The sequence below is a fragment of the Epinephelus fuscoguttatus genome, linkage group LG23 (assembly GCF_011397635.1).
Source record: "Epinephelus fuscoguttatus linkage group LG23, E.fuscoguttatus.final_Chr_v1".
NCBI classification, from domain to species: domain Eukaryota; kingdom Metazoa; phylum Chordata; class Actinopteri; order Perciformes; family Serranidae; genus Epinephelus; species Epinephelus fuscoguttatus.
The window spans coordinates 8,975,604-9,002,343 of record NC_064774.1 but is presented as its reverse complement, the minus strand read 5'-3'; the positions used below and the strand labels follow the sequence as shown (position 1 = coordinate 9,002,343).

The 26,740-nt window shown below is 33.4% G+C and overlaps 3 protein-coding genes across 8 annotated transcripts in view; 2 read left to right on the top strand and 1 right to left on the bottom strand.

Annotated features, from left to right (window-relative positions):
- LOC125884443 (uncharacterized) overlaps positions 1 to 20,756 on the bottom strand; it is an 88,081-nt gene extending 67,325 nt beyond the window's left edge. Inside the window, exons 1-3 of the transcript XR_007448699.1 lie at positions 20,696 to 20,756; positions 20,067 to 20,426; positions 16,659 to 19,902 (exon numbers count right to left, since the gene is read on the bottom strand). The gene's annotated coding sequence lies outside the window, so the exon portion shown is untranslated. Of the gene's footprint in view, positions 19,903 to 20,066; positions 20,427 to 20,695 lie in introns of the transcript that reaches the window.
- Positions 1 to 26,740, top strand: part of LOC125884441 (uncharacterized) — a 95,331-nt gene that overhangs the window by 52,161 nt on the left and 16,430 nt on the right. The gene's annotated exons all lie outside the window — the stretch shown is intronic.
- Positions 23,643 to 26,740, top strand: part of LOC125884439 (uncharacterized) — a 53,598-nt gene continuing 50,500 nt past the window's right edge. Inside the window, exon 1 of one of the 3 annotated variants that reach the window (XM_049569400.1) lies at positions 23,643 to 23,797. The gene's annotated coding sequence lies outside the window, so the exon portion shown is untranslated. The remainder of the gene's footprint in view (positions 23,798 to 26,740) is intronic. The other 2 variants (XM_049569396.1, XM_049569394.1) reach the window with 2 other exon arrangements.

Here is a 26,740-nt window from a genome sequence, read left to right as displayed (position 1 = left end):
TCGTCCGAAATATGATGAAAAAGTCATAGTATAGCATGACGTCCGAAATATGATGAAAAAGTCAAAGTATAACATGTCGTCCAAAATATCATAAAAAGTCATAGTATAGCATGACGTCCAAAATATGATGAAAAAGTCATAGTATAGCATGACGTCCGAAATATGATAAAAAAGTCATAGTATAACATGTCGTCCAAAATATCATAAAAAGTCATAGTATAGCATGACGTCCGAAATATGATGAAAAAGTCAAAGTATAACATGTCGTCCAAAATATCATAAAAAGTCATAGTATAGCATGACGTGCAAAATATGATGAAAAAGTCATAGTATAGCATGACGTCCAAAATATGATGAAAAAGTCATAGTATAACATGTTGTCCAAAATATGATGAAAAAGTCAAAGTATAGTATGTCATCCAAAATATGATGAAAAAGTCATAGTATAGCATGTCGTCCAAAATATCATAAAAAGTCATAGTATAGCATGACGTCCAAAATATGATGAAAAAGTCATAGTATAGCATGTCGTCCAAAATATGATGGAAAAAGTCATAGTATAGCATGACGTCCAAAATATGATGAAAAAGTCAAAGTATAGTATGTCGTCCAAAATATGATGAAAAAGTCATAGTATAACATGTCATCCAAAATATGATGAAAAAGTCATAGTATAGCATGTCATCCAAAATATGATGAAAAAGTCATAGTATAACATGTCGTCCAAAATATCATAAAAAGTCATAGTATAGCATGACGTTCAAAATATGATGAAAAAGTCATAGTATAGTATGTCGTCCAAAATATGATGGAAAAAGTCATAGTATAGCATGACGTCCAAAATATGATGAAAAAGTCATAGTATAACATGTCGTCCAAAATATCATAAAAAGTCATAGTATAGCATGACGTTCAAAATATGATGAAAAAGTCATAGTATAGCATGTCATCCAAAATATCATAAAAAGTCATAGTATAGCATGACGTTCAAAATATGATGAAAAAGTCATAGTATAACATGTCGTCCAAAATATCATAAAAAGTCATAGTATAGCATGACGTTCAAAATATGATGAAAAAGTCATAGTATAGCATGTCATCCAAAATATGATAAAAAATCATAGTATAGTATGTCGTTCAAAATATCATAAAAAAGTCATAGTATAGCATGTTGTCCAAAATATGATGAAAAAGTCATAGTATAGCATGTCGTCCGAAATATGATGAAAAAGTCATAGTATAACATGTCGTCCAAAATATGATGAAAAAGTCATAGTACAGCATGTCATCCAAAATATGATAAAAAATCATAGTACAGTATGTCGTACAAAATATGATAAAAAAAAGTCATAGTATAGCATGTCGTCCAAAATATCATAAAAAAACATAGTACAGCATGACGTCCAAAATATAATAAAAAAAGTTATAGTATAGCATGTCGTCCAAAATATCATAAAAAACTCATAGTATAGTATGTCGTCCAAAATATCATGAAAAAGTCATAGTATAGCATGACGTCCAAAATATCATAAAAAAGTCATAGTATAGCATGTCATCCAAAATATCATAAAAAAGTCATAGTATAGTATGACGTCCAAAATATCATGAAAAAGTCATAGTATAGCATGTCGTCCAAAATATCATAAAAAAGTCATAGTGTAGCATGTCATCCAAAATATCATAAAAAAGTCATAGTATAGTATGACGTCCGAAATATGATGAAAAAGTCATAGTATAACATGTCGTCCAAAATATGATGAAAAAGTCATAGTACAGCATGTCATCCAAAATATGATAAAAAATCATAGTACAGTATGTCGTACAAAATATGATAAAAAAAAGTCATAGTATAGCATGTCGTCCAAAATATCATAAAAAAACATAGTATAGTATGTCGTCCAAAATATCATAAAAAAATCATAGTACAGCATGACGTCCAAAATATAATAAAAAAAGTTATAGTATAGCATGTCGTCCAAAATATCATAAAAAAGTCATAGTATAGTATGTCGTCCAAAATATCATGAAAAAGTCATAGTATAGCATGACGTCCAAAATATCATAAAAAAGTCATAGTATAGCATGTCATCCAAAATATCATAAAAAAGTCATAGTATAGTATGACGTCCAAAATATCATGAAAAAGTCATAGTATAGCATGACGTCCAAAATATCATAAAAAAGTCATAGTATAGTATGTCATCCAAAATATCATAAAAAAAATCATAGTATAGCATGACGTCCAAAGTTGCTTGAAAAAGTCATAGTATAGTATGTCATCGAAAATATCATGAAAAAAATCATAGTATAGTAAGTCGTCTAAAATATCATGAAAAGTCATAGTATAGCATGTTGTTCAAAATATCATAAAAAAATCATAGTATAGCATGTCGTCCAAAATATCATAAAAAAATCAAAGTATTATATGTCGTCCAAAATATGATAAAAAAGTCATAGTATAGCATGTCGTCCAAAATATCATAAAAAGTCATAGTATAGCATGACGTCCAAAATATGATGAAAAAGTCATAGTATAGCATGTCGTCCAAAATATGATGGAAAAAGTCATAGTATAACATGTTGTCCAAAATATGATGAAAAAGTCAAAGTATAGTATGTCGTCCAAAATATGATGAAAAAGTCATAATATAACATGTCATCCAAAATATGATGAAAAAGTCATAGTATAGCATGTCATCCAAAATATGATGAAAAAGTCATAGTATAACATGTCGTCCAAAATATCATAAAAAGTCATAGTATAGCATGACGTTCAAAATATGATGAAAAAGTCATAGTATAGCATGTCATCCAAAATATGATAAAAAATCATAGTATAGTATGTCGTTCAAAATATCATAAAAAAGTCATAGTATAGCATGTTGTCCAAAATATGATGAAAAAGTCATAGTATAGCATGTCGTCCGAAATATGATGAAAAAGTCATAGTATAACATGTCGTCCAAAATATGATGAAAAAGTCATAGTACAGCATGTCATCCAAAATGTGATAAAAAATCATAGTATAGCATGTCGTCCAAAATATGATAAAAAAGTCATAGTACAGTATATCGTACAAAATATGATAAAAAAAAGTCATAGTATAGCATGTCGTCCAAAATATCATAAAAAAACATAGTATAGTATGTCGTCCAAAATATCATAAAAAAGTCATAGTACAGCATGACGTCCAAAATATAATAAAAAAGTCATAGTATAGAATGTCATCCAAAATATCATAAAAAAGTCATAGTATAGTATGACGTCCAAAATATCATGAAAAAGTCATAGTATAGCATGACGTCCAAAATATCATAAAAAAGTCATAGTATAGTATGTCATCCAAAATATCATAAAAAAAATCATAGTATAGCATGACGTCCAAAGTTGCTTGAAAAAGTCATAGTATAGTATGTCATCGAAAATATCATAAAAAAAATCATAGTATAGTAAGTCGTCTAAAATGTCATGAAAAGTCATAGTATAGCATGTTGTTCAAAATATCATAAAAAAGTCATAGTATAGCATGTCGTCCAAAATATCATAAAAAAGTCATAGTATAGTATGTCATCCAAAATATCATAAAAAAATCATAGTATAGCATGTCATCCAAAATATCATAAAAAAAATCATAGTATAGTATGTCGTCCAAAATATGATAAAAAAGTCACAGTATAGCATGTCATCCAAAATATCATAAAAAAGTCATAGTATAGCATGTCGTCCAAAATATCATAAAAAAGTCATAGTATAGTATGTCGTCCAAAATATCATAAAAAAATCATAGTATAGCATGACATCCAAAATATCATAAAAAAGTCATAGTATAGCATGTCGTCCAAAATATCATAAAAAAATCATAGTATAGCATGACATCCAAAATATCATAAAAAAGTCATAGTATAGTATGTCGTCCAAAATATCATAAAAAAATCATAGTATAGCATGACATCCAAAATATCATAAAAAAGTCATAGTATAGCATGTCGTCCAAAATATCATAAAAAAATCATAGTATAGCATGACATCCAAAATATCATAAAAAAGTCATAGTATAGCATGTCGTCCAAAATATCATAAAAAAGTCATAGTATAGCATGTCGTCCAAAATATCATAAAAAAAAAATCATAGTATAGTATGTCGTTCAAAATTGTTTGAAAAAGTCATCGTATAGCATGTCGTCCAAAATATCATAAAAAAGTCATAGTACAGCATGACGTCCAAAATATGATAAAAAAGTCATAGTACAGCATGTCGTCCAAAATATGATAAAAAAGTCATAGTATAGCATGTCGTCCAAAATATCATAAAAAAGTCATAGTATAGCATGACGTCCAAAATATGATAAAAAAGTCATAGTATAGCATGACGTCCAAAATATGATAAAAAAGTCATAGTATAGCATGTCGTCCAAAATGTACAAAAAAAAGTCATAGTATAGCATGTCGTCAAAATATCATAAAAAGTCATAGTATAGCATGACGTTCAAAATATGATAAAAAGTCATAGTATAGCATGTTGTCAAAATATCATAAAAGTCATAGTATAGCATGTCGTCCAAAATATGATAAAAAAGTCATAGTATAGCATGTCGTCCAAAATATGATAAAAAAGTCATAGTATAGCATGACGTCCAAAATATGATAAAAAAGTCATAGTATAGCATGTCGTCCAAAATATAAAAAAAATCATAGTATAGTATGTCGTTCAAAATTGTTTGAAAAAGTCATCGTATAGTATGTTGTTCAACATTTCATAAAAATCATAGTACAAAATATGATAAAAAAGTCATAGTATAGCATGACGTCCAAAATATGATAAAAAAGTCATAGTATAGCATGTCGTCCAAAATATCATAAAAAAGTCATAGTATAGCATGTCGTCCAAAATATCATAAAAAAAATCATAGTATAGTATGTCGTTCAAAATTGTTTGAAAAAGTCATCGTATAGTATGTTGTTCAACATTTCATAAAAAAATTATAGTATAGCATGACGTCCAAAATATGATAAAAAAGTCATAGTATATAGTATGTCGTCCAAAATATGATAAAAAAGTCATAGTATAGCATGACGTCCAAAATATGATAAAAAAGTTATAGTATAGCATGACGTGCAAAGTTGCTTGAAAAAGTCATAGTATAGCATGACGTCCAAAATATCATAAAAAAGTCATAGTATAGCATGACATCCAAAATATCATAAAAAAGTCATAGTATAGCATGTCGTCCAAAATATCATAAAAAAGTCATAGTATAGCATGTCGTCCAAAATATCATAAAAAAAATCATAGTATAGTATGTCGTTCAAAATTGTTTGAAAAAGTCATCGTATAGTATGTTGTTCAACATTTCATAAAAAAATCATAGTATAGCATGTCGTCCAAAATATCATAAAAAAGTCATAGTATAGAATGACGTCTAAAATATGATAAAAAAGTCATAGTATAGCATGTCGTCCAAAATATCATAAAAAAGTCATAGTATAGCATGTCATCCAAAATATCATAAAAAAATCATAGTATAGTATGTCATCCAAAATATCATAAAAAAAAATCACAGTGTAGCATCACATCCAAAATATCATAAAAAAGTCATAGTATAGTATGTCATCCAAAATATCATAAAAAAAAATCACAGTATAGCATGACGTCCAAAATATGATAAAAAAGTTATAGTATAGCATGACGTGCAAAGTTGCTTGAAAAAGTCATAGTATAGTATGTCATCCAAAATATCATAAAAAAAAATCACAGTATAGCATGACGTCCAAAATATGATAAAAAAGTTATAGTATAGCATGACGTGCAAAGTTGCTTGAAAAAGTCATAGTATAGCATGACATCCAAAATATCATAAAAAAATCATAGTATAGTAGGTCGTCTAAAATATCATAAAAAAATCATAGTATAGTATGTCATCTAAAACATCACAAAAAGTCATAGTATAGCATGACATCCAAAATATCATAAAAAAGTCATAGTATAGCATGACATCCAAAATATCATAAAAAAATCATAGTATAGTAGGTCGTCTAAAATATCATAAAAAAATCATAGTATAGTATGTCATCTAAAACATCACAAAAAGTCATAGTATAGCATGACATCCAAAATATGATAAAAAAGTCATAGTATAGCATGACATCCAAAATATCATAAAAATGTCATAGTATAGCATGTCATCCAAAATATGATAAAAAAGTCATAGTATAGCATGTCGTCCAAAATATCATAAAAAAACATAGTATAGTATGTCGTCCAAAATATCATAAAAAATCATCGTATAGTATGTTGTTCAACATTTCATAAAAAAATCATAGTATAGCATGACGTCCAAAATATCATAAAAAAGTCATAGTATAGCATGTCGTCCAAAATATCATAAAAAAGTCATAGTATAGCATGACGTCCAAAATATGATAAAAAAGTCATAGTATAGCATGTCGTCCAAAATATCATAAAAAAGTCATAGTATAGCATGTCGTCCAAAATATCATAAAAAAGTCATAGTATAGCATGTCGTCCAAAATATCATAAAAAAGTCATAGTATAGCATGACGTCCAAAATATGATAAAAAAGTTATAGTATAGCATGACGTGCAAAGTTGCTTGAAAAAGTCATAGTATAGCATGTCGTCCAAAATATCATAAAAAAAATCATAGTATAGCATGACGTCCAAAATATGATAAAAAAGTCATAGTATAGCATGTCGTCCAAAATATCATAAAAAAAATCATAGTATAGTATGTCATTCAAAATTGTTTGAAAAAGTCATCGTATAGTAAGTTGTTCAACATTTCATAAAAAAATCATAGTATAGCATGACGTCCAAAATATGATAAAAAAGTCATAGTATAGCATGTCGTCCAAAATATCATAAAAAAGTCATAGTATAGCATGACGTCCAAAATATCATAAAAAAGTTATAGTATAGCATGACGTGCAAAGTTGCTTGAAAAAGTCATAGTATAGCATGTCGTCCAAAATATCATTAAAAAATCATAGTATAGCATGACGTCCAAAATATGATAAAAAAAAAAATAGTATAGTATGTAGATCAAAATTGTTTGAAAAACTCATCGTATAGTATGTTGTTCAACATTTCATATAAAAATCATAGTATAGAATGACATCCAAAATATCATAAAAATGTCATAGTATATATCATCTCGTCCAAAATATGATAAAAAAGTCATAGTATAGCATGTCGTACAAAACCATGAAAAAAGTCATAGTATATCATGTCGTTCAAAATTTTTTTAAAAAGTCATAGTATAGTATGTTGTTCAAAATTTCATAAAAAAGTCATAGTATAGCATGTCGTCCAAAATATCATAAAAAAGTCATAGTATAGTATGTCATCCAAAATATCATAAAAAAGTCATAGTATAGCATGACGTCCAAAATATGATAAAAAAGTCATAGTATAGCATGTCGTCCAAAATATGATAAAAAAGTCATAGTATAGCATGTCGTCCAAAATATGATAAAAAAGTCATAGTATAGCATGACGTCCAAAATATGATAAAAAAGTCATAGTATAGCATGACGTGCAAAGTTGCTTGAAAAAGTCATAGTATAGCATGACATCCAAAATATCATAAAAAAGTCATAGTATAGCATGACATCCAAAATATCATAAAAAAATCATAGTATAGTATGTCATCTAAAACATCACAAAAAGTCATAGTAAAGCATGACATGCAAAATTTCATAAAAAAGTCATAGTATAGCATGACATCCAAAATATCATAAAAATCATAGTATAGTAGGTCGTCTAAAATATCATAAAAAAATCATAGTATAGTATGTCATCTAAAACATCACAAAAAGTCATAGTATAGCATGACATCCAAAATATGATAAAAAAGTCATAGTATAGCATGACATCCAAAATATCATAAAAAAGTCATAGTATAGCATGACGTCCAAAATATCATAAAAAAGTCATAGTATAGCATGTCGTCCAAAATATCATAAAAAAAATCATAGTATAGAATGACATCCAAAATATCATAAAAAAGTCATAGTATATAGCATGTCGTCCAAAATATGATAAAAAAGTCATAGTATAGCATGTCGTCCAAAATATCATAAAAAAAATCATAGTATAGTATGTCGTCAAAATTGTTTGAAAAAGTCATAGTATAGAATGACATCCAAAATATCATAAAAAAGTCATAGTATATAGCATGTCGTCCAAAATATGATAAAAAAGTCATAGTATAGCATGTCGTCCAAAATATCATAAAAAAAATCATAGTATATCATGAAGTACAAAATATTATACAAAAGTCATATTATAGCATGTAGTTCAACATTCATAAAAAGTCATAGTATAGCATGTCGTCAAAATATCATAAAAAAGTCATAGTATAGCATGTCGTCCAAAATATCATAAAAAAGTCATAGTATAGCATGACGTCCAAAATATGATAAAAAAGTCATTGTACAGCATGTCGTCCAAAATCATGAAAAAAGTCATAGTATAGCATGTCGTCCAAAATATCATAAAAAAAATCATAGTATAGCATGACGTCCAAAATATGATAAAAAAGTCATAGTATAGCATGTCGTCCAAAATATCATAAAAAAAATCATAGTATAGTATGTCATTCAAAATTGTTTGAAAAAGTCATCGTATAGTAAGTTGTTCAACATTTCATATAAAATCATAGTATAGCATGTCGTCAAAATATGATAAAAAGTCATAGTATAGCATGTCGTCAAAATATCATAAAAAGTCATAGTATAGCATGTCGTCAAAATATCATAAAAAATCATAGTATAGTATGTCATTCAAAGTTGCTTGAAAAAGTCATAGTATAGCATGTCGTCCAAAATATCATTAAAAAATCATAGTATAGCATGACGTCCAAAATATGATAAAAAAGTCATAGTATAGCATGTCATCCAAAATATCATAAAAAAGTCATAGTATAGCATGACGTCCAAAATATGATAAAAAAGTTATAGTATAGCATGACGTGCAAAGTTGCTTGAAAAAGTCATAGTATAGCATGACGTCCAAAATATCATAAAAAAGTCATAGTATAGCATGACGTCCAAAATATCATAAAAAAGTCATAGTATAGCATGACATCCAAAATATCATAAAAAAGTCATAGTATAGCATGTCGTCCAAAATATCATAAAAAAAATCATAGCATAGTATGTCGTTCAAAATTGTTTGAAAAAGTCATCGTATAGTATGTTGTTCAACATTTCATAAAAAAATCATAGTATAGCATGTCGTCCAAAATATCATAAAAAAGTCATAGTATAGCATGTCGTCCAAAATATCATAAAAAAGTCATAGTATAGCATGTCGTCCAAAATATCATAAAAAAAATCATAGTATAGTATGTCGTTCAAAATTGTTTGAAAAAGTCATCGTATAGTATGTTGTTCAACATTTCATAAAAAAATCATAGTATAGCATGTCGTCCAAAATATCATAAAAAAGTCATAGTATAGCATGACGTCTAAAATATGATAAAAAAGTCATAGTATAGCATGTCATCCAAAATATGATAAAAAAGTCATAGTATAGCATGTCGTCCAAAATATGATAAAAAAGTTATAGTATAGCATGTCGTCCAAAATATCATAAAAAAGTCATAGTATAGCATGTCGTCCAAAATATCATAAAAAAGTCATAGTATAGCATGACGTCCAAAATATCATAAAAAAGTCATAGTATAGCATGTCGTCCAAAATATGATAAAAAAGTCATAGTATAGCATGTCGTCCAAAATATCATAAAAAAGTCATAGTATAGCATGTCGTCCAAAATATCATAAAAAAGTCATAGTATAGCATGACGTCCAAAATATCATAAAAAAGTCATAGTATAGCATGACGTCCAAAATATGATAAAAAAGTTATAGTATAGCATGTCGTCCAAAATATCATAAAAAAGTTATAGTATAGCATGACGTCCAAAATATGATAAAAAAAATCATAGTATAGTATGTCGTTCAAAATTGTTTGAAAAAGTCATCGTATAGTATGTTGTTCAACATTTCATAAAAAAATCATAGTATAGCATGACGTGCAAAATATGATAAAAAAAATCATAGTATAGTATGTCGTTCAAAATTGTTTGAAAAAGTCATCGTATAGTATGTTGTTCAACATTTCATAAAAAAATCATAGTATAGCATGTCGTCCAAAATATCATAAAAAAGTCATAGTATAGCATGACGTCTAAAATATGATAAAAAAGTCATAGTATAGCATGACGTCCAAAATATCATAAAAAAGTCATAGTATAGCATGTCGTCCAAAATATCATAAAAAAGTCATAGTATAGCATGACGTCCAAAATATCATAAAAAAGTCATAGTATAGCATGTCGTCCAAAATATCATAAAAAAAGTCATAGTATAGTATGTCGTTCAAAATTGTTTGAAAAAGTCATCGTATAGTATGTTGTTCAACATTTCATAAAAAAATCATAGTATAGCATGTGTCAAAATATCATAAAAAGTCATAGTATAGCATGGCGTCTAAAATATGATAAAAAGTCATAGTATAGTATGGCGTCCAAAACATCATAAAAAAGTCATAGTATAGCATGTCGTCCAAAATATCATAAAAAAGTCATAGTATAGCATGACGTCCAAAATATCATAAAAAAGTCATAGTATAGCATGACGTCCAAAATATGATAAAAAAGTCATAGTATAGCATGTCGTCCAAAATATCATAAAAAAGTCATAGTATAGCATGACGTCCAAAATATGATAAAAAAGTCATAGTATAGTAAGTCGTCCAAAATATCATAAAAAGTCATAGTATAGCATGACGTCCAAAATATGATAAAAAAGTTATAGTATAGCATGTCGTCCAAAATATCATAAAAAAATCATAGTATAGCATGTCGTCCAAAATATGATAAAAAAGTTATAGTATAGCATGACGTCCAAAATATGATAAAAAAAATCATAGTATAGTATGTCGTTCAAAATTGTTTGAAAAAGTCATCGTATAGTATGTTGTTCAACATTTCATAAAAAAATCATAGTATAGCATGACGTGCAAAATATGATAAAAAAAATCATAGTATAGTATGTCGTTCAAAATTGTTTGAAAAAGTCATCGTATAGTATGTTGTTCAACATTTCATAAAAAAATCATAGTATAGCATGTCGTCCAAAATATCATAAAAAAGTCATAGTATAGCATGACGTCGAAATATGATAAAAAGTCATAGTATAGCATGGCGTCAAAATATCATAAAAAAGTCATAGTATAGCATGTCGTCCAAAATATCATAAAAAAGTCATAGTATAGCATGACGTCCAAAATATCATAAAAAAGTCATAGTATAGCATGTCGTCCAAAATATCATAAAAAAGTCATAGTATAGCATGTCGTCCAAAATATCATAAAAAAAGTCATAGTATAGTATGTCGTTCAAAATTGTTTGAAAAAGTCATCGTATAGTATGTTGTTCAACATTTCATAAAAAAATCATAGTATAGCATGTCGTCCAAAATATCATAAAAAAGTCATAGTATAGCATGACGTCTAAAATATGATAAAAAAGTCATAGTATAGCATGTCGTCCAAAATATGATAAAAAAGTCATAGTATAGCATGTCGTCCAAAATATCATAAAAAAGTCATAGTATAGCATGACGTCCAAAATATCATAAAAAAGTCATAGTATAGCATGACGTCCAAAATATGATAAAAAAGTTATAGTATAGCATGTCGTCCAAAATATCATAAAAAAATCATAGTATAGCATGTCATCCAAAATATGATAAAAAAGTTATAGTATAGCATGACGTCCAAAATATGATAAAAAAGTTATAGTCTAGCATGACGTGCAAAGTTGCTTGAAAAAGTCATAGTATAGTATGTCCTCCAAAATATCATAAAAAAATCATAGTATAGTATGTCATCTAAAACATCACAAAAAGTCATAGTACAGCATGACATCCAAAATATCATAAAAAAGTCATAGTATAGTATGTCATCCAAAATATCATAAAAAAGTTATAGTATAGCATGACGTCCAAAATATGATAAAAAAGTCATAGTATAGTAAGTCGTCCAAAATATCATAAAAAGTCATAGTATAGCATGACGTCCAAAATATGATAAAAAAGTTATAGTATAGCATGTCGTCCAAAATATCATAAAAAAATCATAGTATAGCATGTCGTCCAAAATATGATAAAAAAGTTATAGTATAGCATGTCGTCCAAAATATGATAAAAAAGTTATAGTATAGCATGTCGTCCAAAATATCATAAAAAAGTTATAGTATAGCATGACGTCCAAAATATGATAAAAAAAATCATAGTATAGTATGTCCTGCAAAATATCATAAAAAAGTCATAGTATAGTATGTTGTTCAAAATATCATAAAAAATCATAGTATAGCATGTCGTCAAAATATCATAAAAAGTCATAGTATAGCATGTCGTCAAAATATGATAAAAAGTTATAGTATAGCATGTCGTCCAAAATATCATAAAAAGTCATAGTATAGCATGTCGTTCAAAATGGCATAAAAAAGTCATAGTATAGCATGACGTCCAAAATATCATAAAAAAGTCATAGTATAGCATGTCATCCAAAATATGATAAAAAAGTCATAGTATAGCATGTCGTTCAAAATATGATAAAAAAAAGTCATAGTATAGCATGTCGTTCAAAATTGTATGAAAAAGTCATAGTATAGTATGTTTTTCAACATTTCATAAAAAATTCATAGTATAGCATGTCGTCCAAAATATCATAAAAAAGTCATAGTATAGCATGACGTCTAAAATATGATAAAAAAGTCATAGTATAGCATGACGTCCAAAATATCATAAAAATGTCATAGTATAGCATGTCGTCCACAATATCATAAAAATGTCATAGTATAGCATAGCGTCAAAATATCATAAAAAGTCATAGTATAGCATGTCGTCAAAATATCATAAAAAGTCATAGTATAGCATGTCGTCAAAATATCATAAAAAAAGTCATAGTATAGTATGTCGTTCAAAATTGTTTGAAAAAGTCATCGTATAGTATGTTGTTCAACATTTCATAAAAAAATCATAGTATAGCATGTCGTCCAAAATATCATAAAAAAGTCATAGTATAGCATGACGTCTAAAATATGATAAAAAAGTCATAGTATAGCATGTCGTCCAAAATATCATAAAAAAGTCATAGTATAGCATGTCGTCCAAAATATCATAAAAAAGTCATAGTATAGCATGACGTCCAAAATATCATAAAAAAGTCATAGTATAGCATGACGTCCAAAATATCATAAAAAAGTCATAGTATAGCATGTCGTCCAAAATATCATAAAAAAGTTATAGTATAGCATGACGTCCAAAATATGATAAAAAAGTCATAGTATAGTAAGTCGTCCAAAATATCATAAAAAGTCATAGTATAGCATGACGTCCAAAATATGATAAAAAAGTTATAGTATAGCATGACGTCCAAAATATGATAAAAAAGTCATAGTATAGTAAGTCGTCCAAAATATCATAAAAAGTCATAGTATAGCATGACGTCCAAAATATGATAAAAAAGTTATAGTATAGCATGTCGTTCAAAATATGATAAAAAAGTTATAGTATAGCATGACGTCCAAAATATGATAAAAAAGTTATAGTCTAGCATGACGTGCAAAGTTGCTTGAAAAAGTCATAGTATAGTATGTCATCCAAAATATCATAAAAAAATCATAGTATAGTATGTCATCTAAAACATCACAAAAAGTCATAGTACAGCATGACATCCAAAATATCATAAAAAAGTCATAGTATAGTATGTCATCCAAAATATGATAAAAAAGTTATAGTATAGCATGACGTCCAAAATATGATAAAAAAGTTATAGTCTAGCATGACGTGCAAAGTTGCTTGAAAAAGTCATAGTATAGTATGTCATCCAAAATATCATAAAAAAATCATAGTATAGTATGTCATCTAAAACATCACAAAAAGTCATAGTACAGCATGACATCCAAAATATCATAAAAAAGTCATAGTATAGTATGTCATCCAAAATATCATAAAAAAGTTATAGTATAGCATGACGTCCAAAATATGATAAAAAAGTCATAGTATAGTAAGTCGTCCAAAATATCATAAAAAGTCATAGTATAGCATGACGTCCAAAATATGATAAAAAAGTTATAGTATAGCATGACGTGCAAAGTTGCTTGAAAAAGTCATAGTATAGTATGTCATCCAAAATATCATAAAAAAAAATCACAGTATAGCATGACGTCCAAAATATGATAAAAAAGTTATAGTATAGCATGACGTGCAAAGTTGCTTGAAAAAGTCATAGTATAGTATGTCATCCAAAATATCATAAAAAAATCATAGTATAGCATGTCATCCAAAATATGATAAAAAAGTTATAGTATAGCATGACGTCCAAAATATGATAAAAAAGTTATAGTCTAGCATGACGTGCAAAGTTGCTTGAAAAAGTCATAGTATAGTATGTCATCCAAAATATCATAAAAAAATCATAGTATAGTATGTCATCTAAAACATCACAAAAAGTCATAGTACAGCATGACATCCAAAATATCATAAAAAAGTCATAGTATAGTATGTCATCCAAAATATCATAAAAAAAATCACAGTATAGCATGACGTCCAAAATATCATAAAAAAGTCATAGTATAGTATGTCATCCAAAATATCATAAAAAAAAAAGTCATAGTATAGCATGACGTCCAAAATATGATAAAAAAGTTATAGTATAGCATGACGTGCAAAGTTGCTTGAAAAAGTCATAGTATAGTATGTCATCCAAAATATCATAAAAAAAAAAAATCACAGTATAGCATGACGTCCAAAATATGATAAAAAAGTTATAGTATAGCATGACGTGCAAAGTTGCTTGAAAAAGTCATAGTATAGTATGTCATCCAAAATATCATAAAAAAATCATAGTATAGTATGTCATCCAAAATATCATAAAAAAGTCATAGTATAGTATGTCATCCAAAATATCATAAAAAAAAAAGTCATAGTATAGCATGACGTCCAAAATATGATAAAAAAGTTATAGTATAGCATGACGTGCAAAGTTGCTTGAAAAAGTCATAGTATAGTATGTCATCCAAAATATCATAAAAAAGTCATAGTATAGTATGTCATCCAAAATATCATAAAAAAGTCATAGTATAGTATGTCATCCAAAATATCATAAAAAAGTCATAGTATAGCATGACGTCCAAAATATGATAAAAAAGTTATAGTATAGCATGACGTGCAAAGTTGCTTGAAAAAGTCATAGTATAGTATGTCATCCAAAATATCATAAAAAAAAAAGTCATAGTATAGCATGACGTCCAAAATATGATAAAAAAGTTATAGTATAGCATGACGTGCAAAGTTGCTTGAAAAAGTCATAGTATAGCATGACATCCAAAATATCATAAAAAAATCATAGTATAGTATGTCATCTAAAACATCACAAAAAGTCATAGTATAGCATGACCTTCAAAATTTCATAGAATAGTATGCCTTAAAAAATGTTATAAAAGTCATTGTACTGTATGTTGTTAAAATCGCATCACAAATGATGGATGAAAATAAAATGCAATGAAAATTCATGGTATTGTGCAATGTATAAAAAATACCAGGAAGAAGCCATGGTATGTCACAGCAAATGCCATGAAAAGGTCATAGCACAGTGTTTTGTTAAAAATGACAAACAGCTTGTAAGATAAGGCACAGTGAAGGCAGGCCGTCTTTATGTGTCAACAGATATTATGCCAACTCAACATAACTATTGAATCTGAGGCCCCTAAACCAAATGCCAAGAAAGATACTTCCTTGCTTTATGCAGAGCTGACGGTAGCCTGTGTGATTCATGTGTTCTGAGAGAATATATCTACACCAACCTGAGTAAGACCTGTCTAACTGAGAACCTGAGGCAAAAGAGTGTTGATCACACGAGAATTCTTAGCTGAAAAGTATCAGAATTTAAAAATATTAATAAGAGCACAATATGTAAATTCACCTGTCTACATAGTGTACCATAGTCCCTGACAGAGAGCAGTCTTTAGAGGCAGTTGTTTAAGCCTGCAACATGTCTGCTGGTTCAGCACTCCAGTCCAGTTCCTCAATTGTTTCCTGGGGCATTAGTTGGGGAGGGTTCTCGTGGTCAGGTTCTTTCCAAGGCTGAAGCTCCTTTGTGGCTAAAAAGTTGTTCAGTAGTCCTGTTAACATCGCACTGAGTTCAGCCACCGTACTGCATTTACTGCAGTCTGTCCTGGCCTGCATAGAAAGTGCAGCTCATTGATTCCACCTGCATTAACTAAGAGCAAAACAATCAAGCCTTCCACCACCTGTGCCTCAACTAGCCATTATTCACAAGCCCCACGTTCATTACATCACTCTGCTCCCATAAAGCCATCTAAATCAATCAATTATCAATAACATAATTAATATATTGTTGAACAGCCCTGGATGTTCATGGTTCCTGAGAACAGCCCCAACAACAGGAAGTGATGTCACATAAACTCTCAGTCTCATTCAGTGAATGTGTCATGTAGAAAGTACATTACATCATTCAGTTGAAGCAGTGCAGCATTTTTTTTTTCGTAAGACAATTCAAATTAATTTCATTTAGTTAGAAATAAAACCTGAAAGCAGTCGTGACTTCGTCCAGTTGAACATCTTTATTTGTTAAACTGATGTACCAAAAGACACACTGCAGTGTTTGACAAAATAATCAGATCACAGGTCACGTGGCACTGATGGAAACATTTAGAGCAAATCTCTCAGATAAACTAACAGCAGGAGGTGTTTGTGATCATCAGGAACATTTAAATGATCACACCTGTGCAGACAGGTGAGCATTTCTAAACAACCTGACTTCAGTAAAGAGCTCCCTCTGCTGCTCTCTATCATCAACACCAGTGTTCACAACTACAGTAGAGCTTTTCTTTAAAGGGCAGTAAATCACTTCGTCTGTGTCACTACAGTTTCAATCTTTTCATTTATTTGACTCAAGACCATATCACGTGGTACAGAGTGCAAACATTACACACAATAAAACAGAACAATGGCACACACCTAGTTTACAAATAACTTGGCTTATCTGTTTGTAATTTAAACAAAGATGGGCAGTTTAAATAATACTTTGGCAAATACCTTTCTCTGCAAGTCATTAAGCTCATGCTGCTCTTCCTATAGGAGCACCAAGTGGGCGGTATACTGTACAGCAGGGTACAAAATGCTCTACAAAGAGCTATCTTTACATCAAATGTACACTTACTAAATTTGCAAGCAAGCGTATTAGCTTGTGTATAGCCTATAATTTGTCACACTATCTGTGGACATCTTTATCATCAGATAGATTATTGACAATATAGTGGCCGAGATATTTAATCTCATTAAGGCTCAAACTTCAGTTTATTGTCATTCAAACACGTTAAAAAACACAAGGGAACAAAATTCGTTACCCAGGTTCAGCAGCGTACAGATTACAGGGCTGAAAGTGAAAAATTTTCCTGAGCCTGAGACCTGAATCTTGGGGGGTGTACATCTTTTGCACTGCGGCAATCTTTATCAGTCGTCCTCGGAAGAGGTATTAAATAGGTGCTGGACCAAAAAACATACATAAAGTCAAGAAGGATAGTCCGCACACTTGATGCTCCCAGTTTACGTGCATTTCTTTAGCACATTTCAAAAATACTGTGTGTGACGTTTCGAGCCAAACGCTCTTCTTCAGACATGAGACATACATCTAGGACGCCATTTTTAAAGGGACGCCAGTGGGGTAACATGATGGGTCACATGATCAAAGAAAACTGAAAGACAGTGACAATGAATAATACATATACAAAGATATAAAAATATATACAACAATCTCTATACCAGACCAGGACTAAGTACATACAGTACATGTGTGCACAGTAATGAGCAGGTGAAATGTCTGTCTAGCTTACATATGAGGTCTTAAGATTTAGGAACATACAATTTTAGTGAACATAATAAAGTAAAAAATCACTTGACATGCTGCTGTTCTGTGCTATGACCTATTTAAGTGCTGGAAGTTGTTATTTACGTGACAACGCCTGAATGCAACACTGGCTGAACACGATAAATAGTATATTGCTATGTTATTATATGAAGTGTCAGTGGCATAAAATAATGACTTTAGTTCATGAAGAGATCAGACGGAGCCCTCTCCTCTCCTCTTATATGCTTTACTCACAAGTGTGTGAATGGACCTGGATATGAAGCGTCTGTAGCGCCAAATAATAACGGTTAAAGTGCTAAGACAGGGAAAAAAAAAAGAAATCAGCAGCGGCGGTCATATTTCAGCAGCAGCCCTGAACCACTGCTAGTTGCATACAGGGGAACCACTGCACGGCATGCTGTTTCCTCTCAGTGTCCGACAGCTGGCGGTCAAGCTAACACAAGCGTAGTTCAGTGGTCCATTTCTGTTGCACATTCACCCACACTCATTTGGATATCAGGCTGTGACGGACAGCTAAACAACATGTGCTTGGAAGTAGTGTGTGTTGAAACCCTGTCCGTGTGTGTGTGTATGTGTGTGTGCTGTTTTTAGACCCTCCCCACTCAGCTCTTATTGGCCAGCTGAGTTTGATTTTCACTGAAAATCAGAAGATGATTCGTTAAATGCTAACTTATGCCAAGTTGTTAAAATACTAGAAATGTCCGTCAAGCTGGAAATCCGGCGCCACGCCTGAGTACTTTAAGCCCTGCAGATTTGAACATCTAAGATAGACCTATGATAAATAATTAAATAGCCTAAAAGCCTATGATAAATACAATACGTAGTTTAAAGAAAAAACAAGCAACACATTTCAATGCGTAATACTGCATCAACAGCCGCACATAGTCGCAGCAGTACAAAGTGCAGAGGACAGATTTAAAGCCAGAGCATCTATAAAGCACATCAACACTGTTGAGTTCTGACGATTATTGATCCAAATTTTCCTTTAAAGCAAAAATACACGTCAGTGTCATGTTAACGTTTGAAACCAAACTGGTAGTGATGTAGTTTTCCAGCCTGCTCAGGAGGATCGTCTGCAGCACTTTAGACATAATGCTTGCTAAGGCTAAAGGCCTATAGTTTCACATGCTATTTACTTTGCCAGCTTCGTCCTTAATAACAGGCACTAATAAAACAGATAGGATGGAGTCTGGCTGAGCTATATGAAACTAGCTAACGTTAGCCCAGTAGAGATTTGCTACTAGCATCAATGTACTTAACGCATAGCACATTAGTTTTGTTTTGGACCACTGGACATCGTAACGTTACAACACACAAAAGAAAATGTCATGCTAACATAAGGTTGCTGTTCATTTCAGTGTGAGCCACTTTACCAACGACACCCCATATCAGGCACGTCTTGGCCTTATGTTTTATCCCTCTGAGGGCCCTGGTGCAAAACACTGTGTTGAGTCTTTTGCAGACAAACTTCAAAGAGAAGCTTCTTAGACTCTTCTATCCACGCAGAGGAAAAGTTATGCATGGCCAGTATAATGAGTTCATCCTGACTGAGTGTTGTCATTTGATAACAAGAGTGCTGGGAAATTCATCTTTCACTATCAGTTTGCCATCAGCAGTTTTAAAAATCTCAGGCTTTGTATGCGAGCAAACTTCACTGCAAAATGCATAATAGCTTATTAAATTAATGAGGAATTAATTTAATTCTAACAGTTTGGTCTGGTTGCAATATTTGATCAAACTATTTCCACTGATCCACGTGCTGAGCTGTTAATACTCTCAAACCCAACACTGGTGCAGAAATCTTATTCTCTAAACAGAAAGTGTATGAATAAACAGACACAAAGACCCAGCAGAGCTGCAGCTGGTTGCTGTCCACTTGCTATGTTTGGTGTCTCAGGTTTGGGCCGCTCCCTCGCTGCTGTGAAGAGATCAAACAAACCAGTTTCATCCATATGAAGAAAAAACATGTCACTAAAAAAGAGGAAAGTGTAACGATCGTAGATTGTTGACTGTGTACTGTCCTTCACACCCAACAAGCTGCTGGACTGAACATGTTAAGGAATTCATACTGAATCAACTTACCAGTGACACTGAGGTAGCGTTCACTGAAGTTGACATCATTATGTGTGACCACTTGACACACGTACACACCCGAGTCATCAGTCCTGAGTCTGGACACATGAAGTCTGAGTCGTCCCTCTCTGAGGACGTCTTTGTCACACTGGACTCGTCCTGTAAACTGTTCATCCTGAGACTCTGGGACCTCAACACCTCCATGTAGATGAAACAGACCTGAGGCTCTGAGATTATTTACCATCTCACAATAGATAGTTAAAGAGTTAAGGGGCGTGATGATTAAGATTGTGAACATCCACTCCAGTGTGATGTTGTGGTTCTCCTCTGCCTGATAGGAGGTCTGTGTCACATTGACTACAAATGTTCCTGTTGAGGAGACAGAGAGGGAAAGTGAGGAGCAGACAAAGTGACAACTTTAACATGTGAGCCTTTAAACTCCATCTATAGATGTTTGTGTGCAGAGTTTGACTGATTGACTGAATAACAGTGTGCTCTTATTTACAACAAAGCTGGAAGGCTGCAAAACTAAAGAGCTGAAAGATACCACAGGTAATACATGATAGCAAAAATCAACAGTCTGACAGTGTGTTTAGTCTTTAGTGTTTGTGGATGATAAAGTGAAGGTGTAAACTAACCACAGACACAGGAGGTCAGGTTGATGAGCAGCAGGATGATGCACATCATCTTCTCCCTGTGAGAGGAGACAGAGGTGAAGAGTCACAAACACATGAGGTCAAAGTTCACTTATTCCAGGTGACACAGAGACAATCTACAGTCTGTCTGTAGTCAGTCATCACAACACTGGACTGTTTCTGGTCACATGTGAAACATTAACATATACCTTTATGTCAATATGATTTCAGCATTTTCTTTTTAATAAATGTGCAATGCCATTTACATTATGGGGTGCTGAGTGGAGATTAATGAGGAAACAAGGCTGCAACATATCAAAATGAATAAACTGTAAGTTACTCAGTAACAACATCCTACCTGTGTCTGTGTCAGGTGTCCGTTTGCTGTTGTCAGGAACCATGAACTCCTCCCCAGTCTAAGTGAGGACACCGTTTTCCTGCTGGACAACTTCCTGGGTGCATGTCATCAGTCTGACACTGAGCTGGAAATGAAACACAGTTGCTTCAGTCAATTTTCCATAAATACCAAAGACACCACATGTATTTCACATATTTTTTTTCATATTTTTACAGCTTCAAATCAAAAGAGTTGAATAAAGAAGAGAAGATGAAACTTTGGGTCTGTTTGAATCGATTTTCTACCTGTGTCACAGTGAATTCAAATGTTCATCAGTCAAACTAACAACAGTGAATGAAGCACAGCTGATGGACACAATTAACACAACACAAACGATGCTTTATACAAAATGTTTTAGTTACTTACAGGTTTGAAGACGAGAAAGAGTGCCTAAAAATTATAATAATTCTGTAACATAATTTCAAAATGTAACAATAATAATAATAATTATAATAATAATAATTATAATTCTAATCATAATAGCATAATAAAAAAAATCCCAAGCTTTTTTCTTTTTTCCCCTTTTTTTTGGAAAAATAAATAAATCTCCACTTGCTTCTGACCGCTTGTGGAGTTTGTGTAAATAAGATATTGCACAGAAATGTTGATTAGAAATTGCAATGTTATTTCGCATTGTGCTCTGTTACATTCACATTACACAGCTGTCTTTGAAACATGACAGTTAAACATGGCAGAGATTAGAAATGTAACGCATGTAGTTAAATTAGTTGGTATTTAGCAGATTTAAACTTCAGATTCGGGTTCTTAAAAACGTGAATGAGTTATTTAAATCGACTCGACACAAAACTGGAAAACACTGCTCTCTGGATAAATAAAATAAACCAACACACTCCTCCTCTGCACTCTTTACACACCGCAGCCCCAAACTGCATGTTATTTTAGTTAAATTTAATTATCAGAGACGTGAGGTGGGAGATGGAAACACTCTTTCAGATTGAGTTTGGGGCCCATTTTTCAGCCCATTTACTACCCACAATGGTCTACATACACATGTTGGCTGGAGACAGGTTACTATTGGTCAACAGTGTACACTGACGGGTCAAAGTTCAGAGAAGTTGAATGTAACACCAATATTGTATTCTAGTTGACATCACCTCCACAAGAGAATCAACTGATGCAGTGATGTCATCTGTATTTATTTTCACCACCAACATGTGTTTGTTACATCACTGGTGTGAGCAGGCCTTAATGCCACAGTCTCACCCAAGTGTGGTCATTTCAATGGGAGGCACTTCCTCCCTTACCTCCTACACACTGACTGAACTTTGACCTTTGACATGACGACATGCACCAGTGTCCAGCCTCTTTCAGAGAAAAGCAGCACAACAAGTTTCATAGAATAAAAAGGTGAAACAACCTGTGCATGCTCACCTCAGCCATCAAGTCACGTTAGCTTCATACAGCTCCACATGGTTCCTCCAGCCCCACCTGTCACAGCCCAGAGGTGGACTCTAATGCAGACAGTAATAGGCAAGAAGGTGGGATGAAGGAGAAGTTATCTAGGTAATGGTGAGGAAGAAGCAAATCCAAGAGGAGGCACGACGGCTGAGCAGGTCAGGAACAGGCAACAGGTCAAAGAGCAAAGGCACAACACTGACAACTGGCTGTGGGAAAGGGGCTGATTAGGGACACTGGGGACAGGTGAGCAGGTGAGGAAGAGACAGGGCACTGCTGGGAAACACTGAGGGCATCTGGTGGATGGATGGGCACTAATAAAAAGATGCTATCTGTTGCATTGTGGGAAATGTAGGCTCTGGAAATGCCAGCGTTTTACCCACATTAGAGAGAAAAGTCAGGATATCTCAGCAAACAAACCAAACTCAGTCCTCTTTCTGTTCACACTGTAGCCCATATATAATATATATTGATAAAGTCTTGTTTTTACTCTAATGTGGCACTGCACTGAGGTTATGAAGCCCCTCACTGTCAGATTAATCTAAAATTGGAGGTGAGCATTAGTGTTTCTGTGCTGTGGACTGTTGCTGTTTGATGTGTTCTACATTCCACATCTGGAGACGTGCAGTATCTTCTGTGGATCAAACTAATCCTCATCCTGCGTCCTTGCAACCGTTACAGGCTGACGTGGTTTGGTCTGTCTTATCAAGCGTCCCAGTGCAACAACTTGTGATCTAGACGGCTAAATACAAAGGGCAAAGAGCCATACTCAAGGTGGTCCGAGTATGGTTCACTTCAGAGGGGTCGGAGTTCTCTTGGAGTGTTCACAGATGCCTAAAAATGCTGAGTCACCACTGCTTAGTCTGCTCAGAGGGCTGAAAAGGACCAAGTGTGAAAACATCCTCAGACACCTGAATATCACCTGTCTCCCCTCCACGGGGTCTCCACTCACAAGCACGTCCTTAATCCTGGCCTCTGTAGTCCTGCCATCATCACTCTTCTTTCTCCCTCATATGTCCTGCAAGAAAGAAGATCATGCTCCACTGACTCCACTGACTCCACCCCCTCCCCTCAAAACAGCAGCTGCCTTTTTATCCGTTAACTGTTCGGTTACTGAGGAAACCACACCTACTGGCAGATGGCTCTTATTTGAATAACCAGAGGGCATATCAGGTCTTTGTGTCTACAGGACCACTGAGGGGAACTCCAAACCACAGTCACACAGACACATTTTACCTGACTGTTGGAGTCCACTCATCTAACGCTTTGGTCCGTATGAGCCTGAAGACAAGGTAATATATGTCCACCTGAACGGCCTCCACCGTTTGTTGAACAGGGAGCAGCTGGACTCTCTGAATCAGCACTCCTTACAGAGACATTGTTCTTCGGCTGATGACAAGATTGAAAACGGAGTTCCCTGTTCGTTTGGACTGGGAAAAGTGGTGGCGGTTAAGCAGGATGCAAATGAAACTATCTCTGCCTATCTATACCGCCTGAGACAAGCAGCGATGCAGTATGGTGGACTGACCGAACTTGGGGAAAGTCAGAAGGAGGACACAAAGACAATGACCATTGTTTCAAGTGCGGCAGAAAGAGACACTGGGCAAGAAACTGCCGTAAAGGGGAAACAACAAAGAAAAAAATGGGGCAGATGAGTCAGACTGACTGTGGTGAGAGCACGAAGACGGCCGAATCTGGTAACGACACTGACCCGGGAAACCAACCAACACTTCAGACACGTGAGAACACTGACACTAACACAAATACAGAAACACACAACACACACATCATGACTGATGCAGAGTATGAGCTTGTTTCTGATGCGATTCTGCACCTTGAATCTGAACAGAGAGAGAGTGAGCACAGCAGTATGCTGGCTGATTTTTCAGCAAAGGCATATAAAATAAATGCCTAGATATACACTGTCAGTTAAGGGTGTTGAACTCTCTTTCTTGGTGGATTCCGGAGCTGCGGAATCAGTGGTAAGACGTTGTGATTTTCATCTGAAGGCTAACCCTAAACTGAGTGGGAGATGTTAGAAAACAATTGGGATTACAGGAGTAGCAATTGTTGAAAAATACACTGCTCCACTGAATTGTTGTGATTCTGAGACAGGGAAAATCTTTCAGACACTCATTGTTGTATTCTGACAAATGCCCCATCAATCTGATGGGACAAGAGCTCGTGTAGATTGGGGATTGTTTTGATTTGTGCACTTGACGGCATTTAGGTGAGGAGAGTGAATGAAATGAAGGAAAGTTCTACTTTTTTTTCCAAAACGCTGAGGGACAGTTTGTGTGTGAGTGGAAGATAGATCTCCCTTCCTCTGTTTTGCTGCAGCTCTCAGACACACACACACACACACATGCTGACATCACATGCCTGCACTGCTCGGCACACATGGTTCCTATGTCACACACTGACCGTGGTTCTGAGGACATCTGGTGTAGTAAAGGACAGGAAAAGGACAGGTTACAGCTAGATTGGTTGTATTGGAATGACGTTAATTGTGCTGTCTCGGTGAAACTTCCTGATTGATTGCATGAGTTGATTTTGTCACAAAACTCTGATCCACACATCTCACTGGTAAATCCTAGCCGCACAGGGTCTGTGGGTGTGGGAGCTGAACGCCACTCCATGTTGGAAGTCTACAACTGATCCTCATATTGATTTTAATGAGGAAATGAGGGTGCACAGAAAGAAACTAAATTGTGCCATTGACACTTCCCGTTAAGTCGTGTTTGCAGACAAGACTGGGTGTTGATACTGACATGTGCACGGTTAAATCTGTTGCAGACATCCCAGAGCTACAGCAGGTTCCTGCTTATCTCTGGGTCAAAAGTAAACATGATGTGCCCTGTGAGGCAAATTGTGATTTGTGATATTGGGCTTTACAAATAAAATTGATTGATTGGTTGATGTTGGTCTGATAAAACAACTGTGAGCCTGTGATAATCACACCTAAATTGGACAGCAGACCCTGTCGTAATCAATATCCTCTCAGATGTGAAGCAATTGAAGGCATCAAACCTGTGTTTGATGATCTGTTGAAAGCGGGCATGATTGTTCCATGTGCAGACTCTCCTGTGAGAACGCCCATATTTCCTATGTGTAAAATACGACTTGATGGCGAATCTGCAGAGTGGAGATTTGTGCAAAACCTGCAAGCTGTGAATGCTGCTGTGCAGGCCAGGGAGCCTACTGTCCCAAAATCCATATACAATTCTGTCCCAAGTTCCAGCTGATAGCAAATGGTTTTCAGTTGTTAAACTGTCAAATGCTTTTTTCAGTGTTCCAGTACACCAAGAGTCAATTCTGGTTTGCATTTTGATTTGAAATTCTGCTTTGAGAGACAGTTTGGAAACTCTTGTACTGCCTAAAGGAAGTGCTTTGTTGCAGTGTGTTGATGACATTTTGGTTGTGAGTGAAACCAGAGAGGGCTGTGTTAAAGACACCCTTGCCTTGCTGACTCATTTGGCTGAACAGGGCCAAAAAGCCAGCCTGTGAAAGCTACAGTTTGTTGCAAAAGAGTTCACATTCCTGGGTCACGTGATCTCTTCCTAATTACGCTGAAATTGAGGCACCATTAGCAGCAATTGCTCATGGGAAAGGCCTGAAAGCATCTGATTGTGTCATTTGGACTCCTGACGCAGAGAAATCTTTTGTTGATTTGAAACTTTCTTTGCAAACACCTCCTACTCTTGGACTGCCTGACTGTACACGACCATTTACCCAGAATGTTGACGAAAAGGGTGGGTACATGACTTCTGTACTGTTACAAGAACACGGGGGGAAAGCGACCTGTAGCTTATTTTTCATCTAAACTTGATAGTGTTGCTGCAGTTGACACACATGTCTGTGTAGCTGTGATAAATTCTGCTTGCTCTCCCAAGCCAGATTTGAGAGACACACCGATTGCCAACGCTGATTTGAATCTTTGTAGATGGATCAGCTTCGAGAGACCCTAGCACTGGTAAAAATGTTTCAGGTTTTGTCATCACAACACTGCAGGAGACAGTGATCGCACATCCTTTGTCATCCTCACATTCAGCTACAGCGGCTGAATTGGTGGCTCTGACAGAGGCAGAAGAATAGTGATTTCATAACTTTAACGGAGGAAACTATTGCTCATCATGTGCAGCCATTGCCTTTAGCCTTGCATGCTACCTCACTAACCCCTGCTTCTACTCCTACAGTCATGGCTACGGCTGAGATAACAGACCTGCAGATGAGGG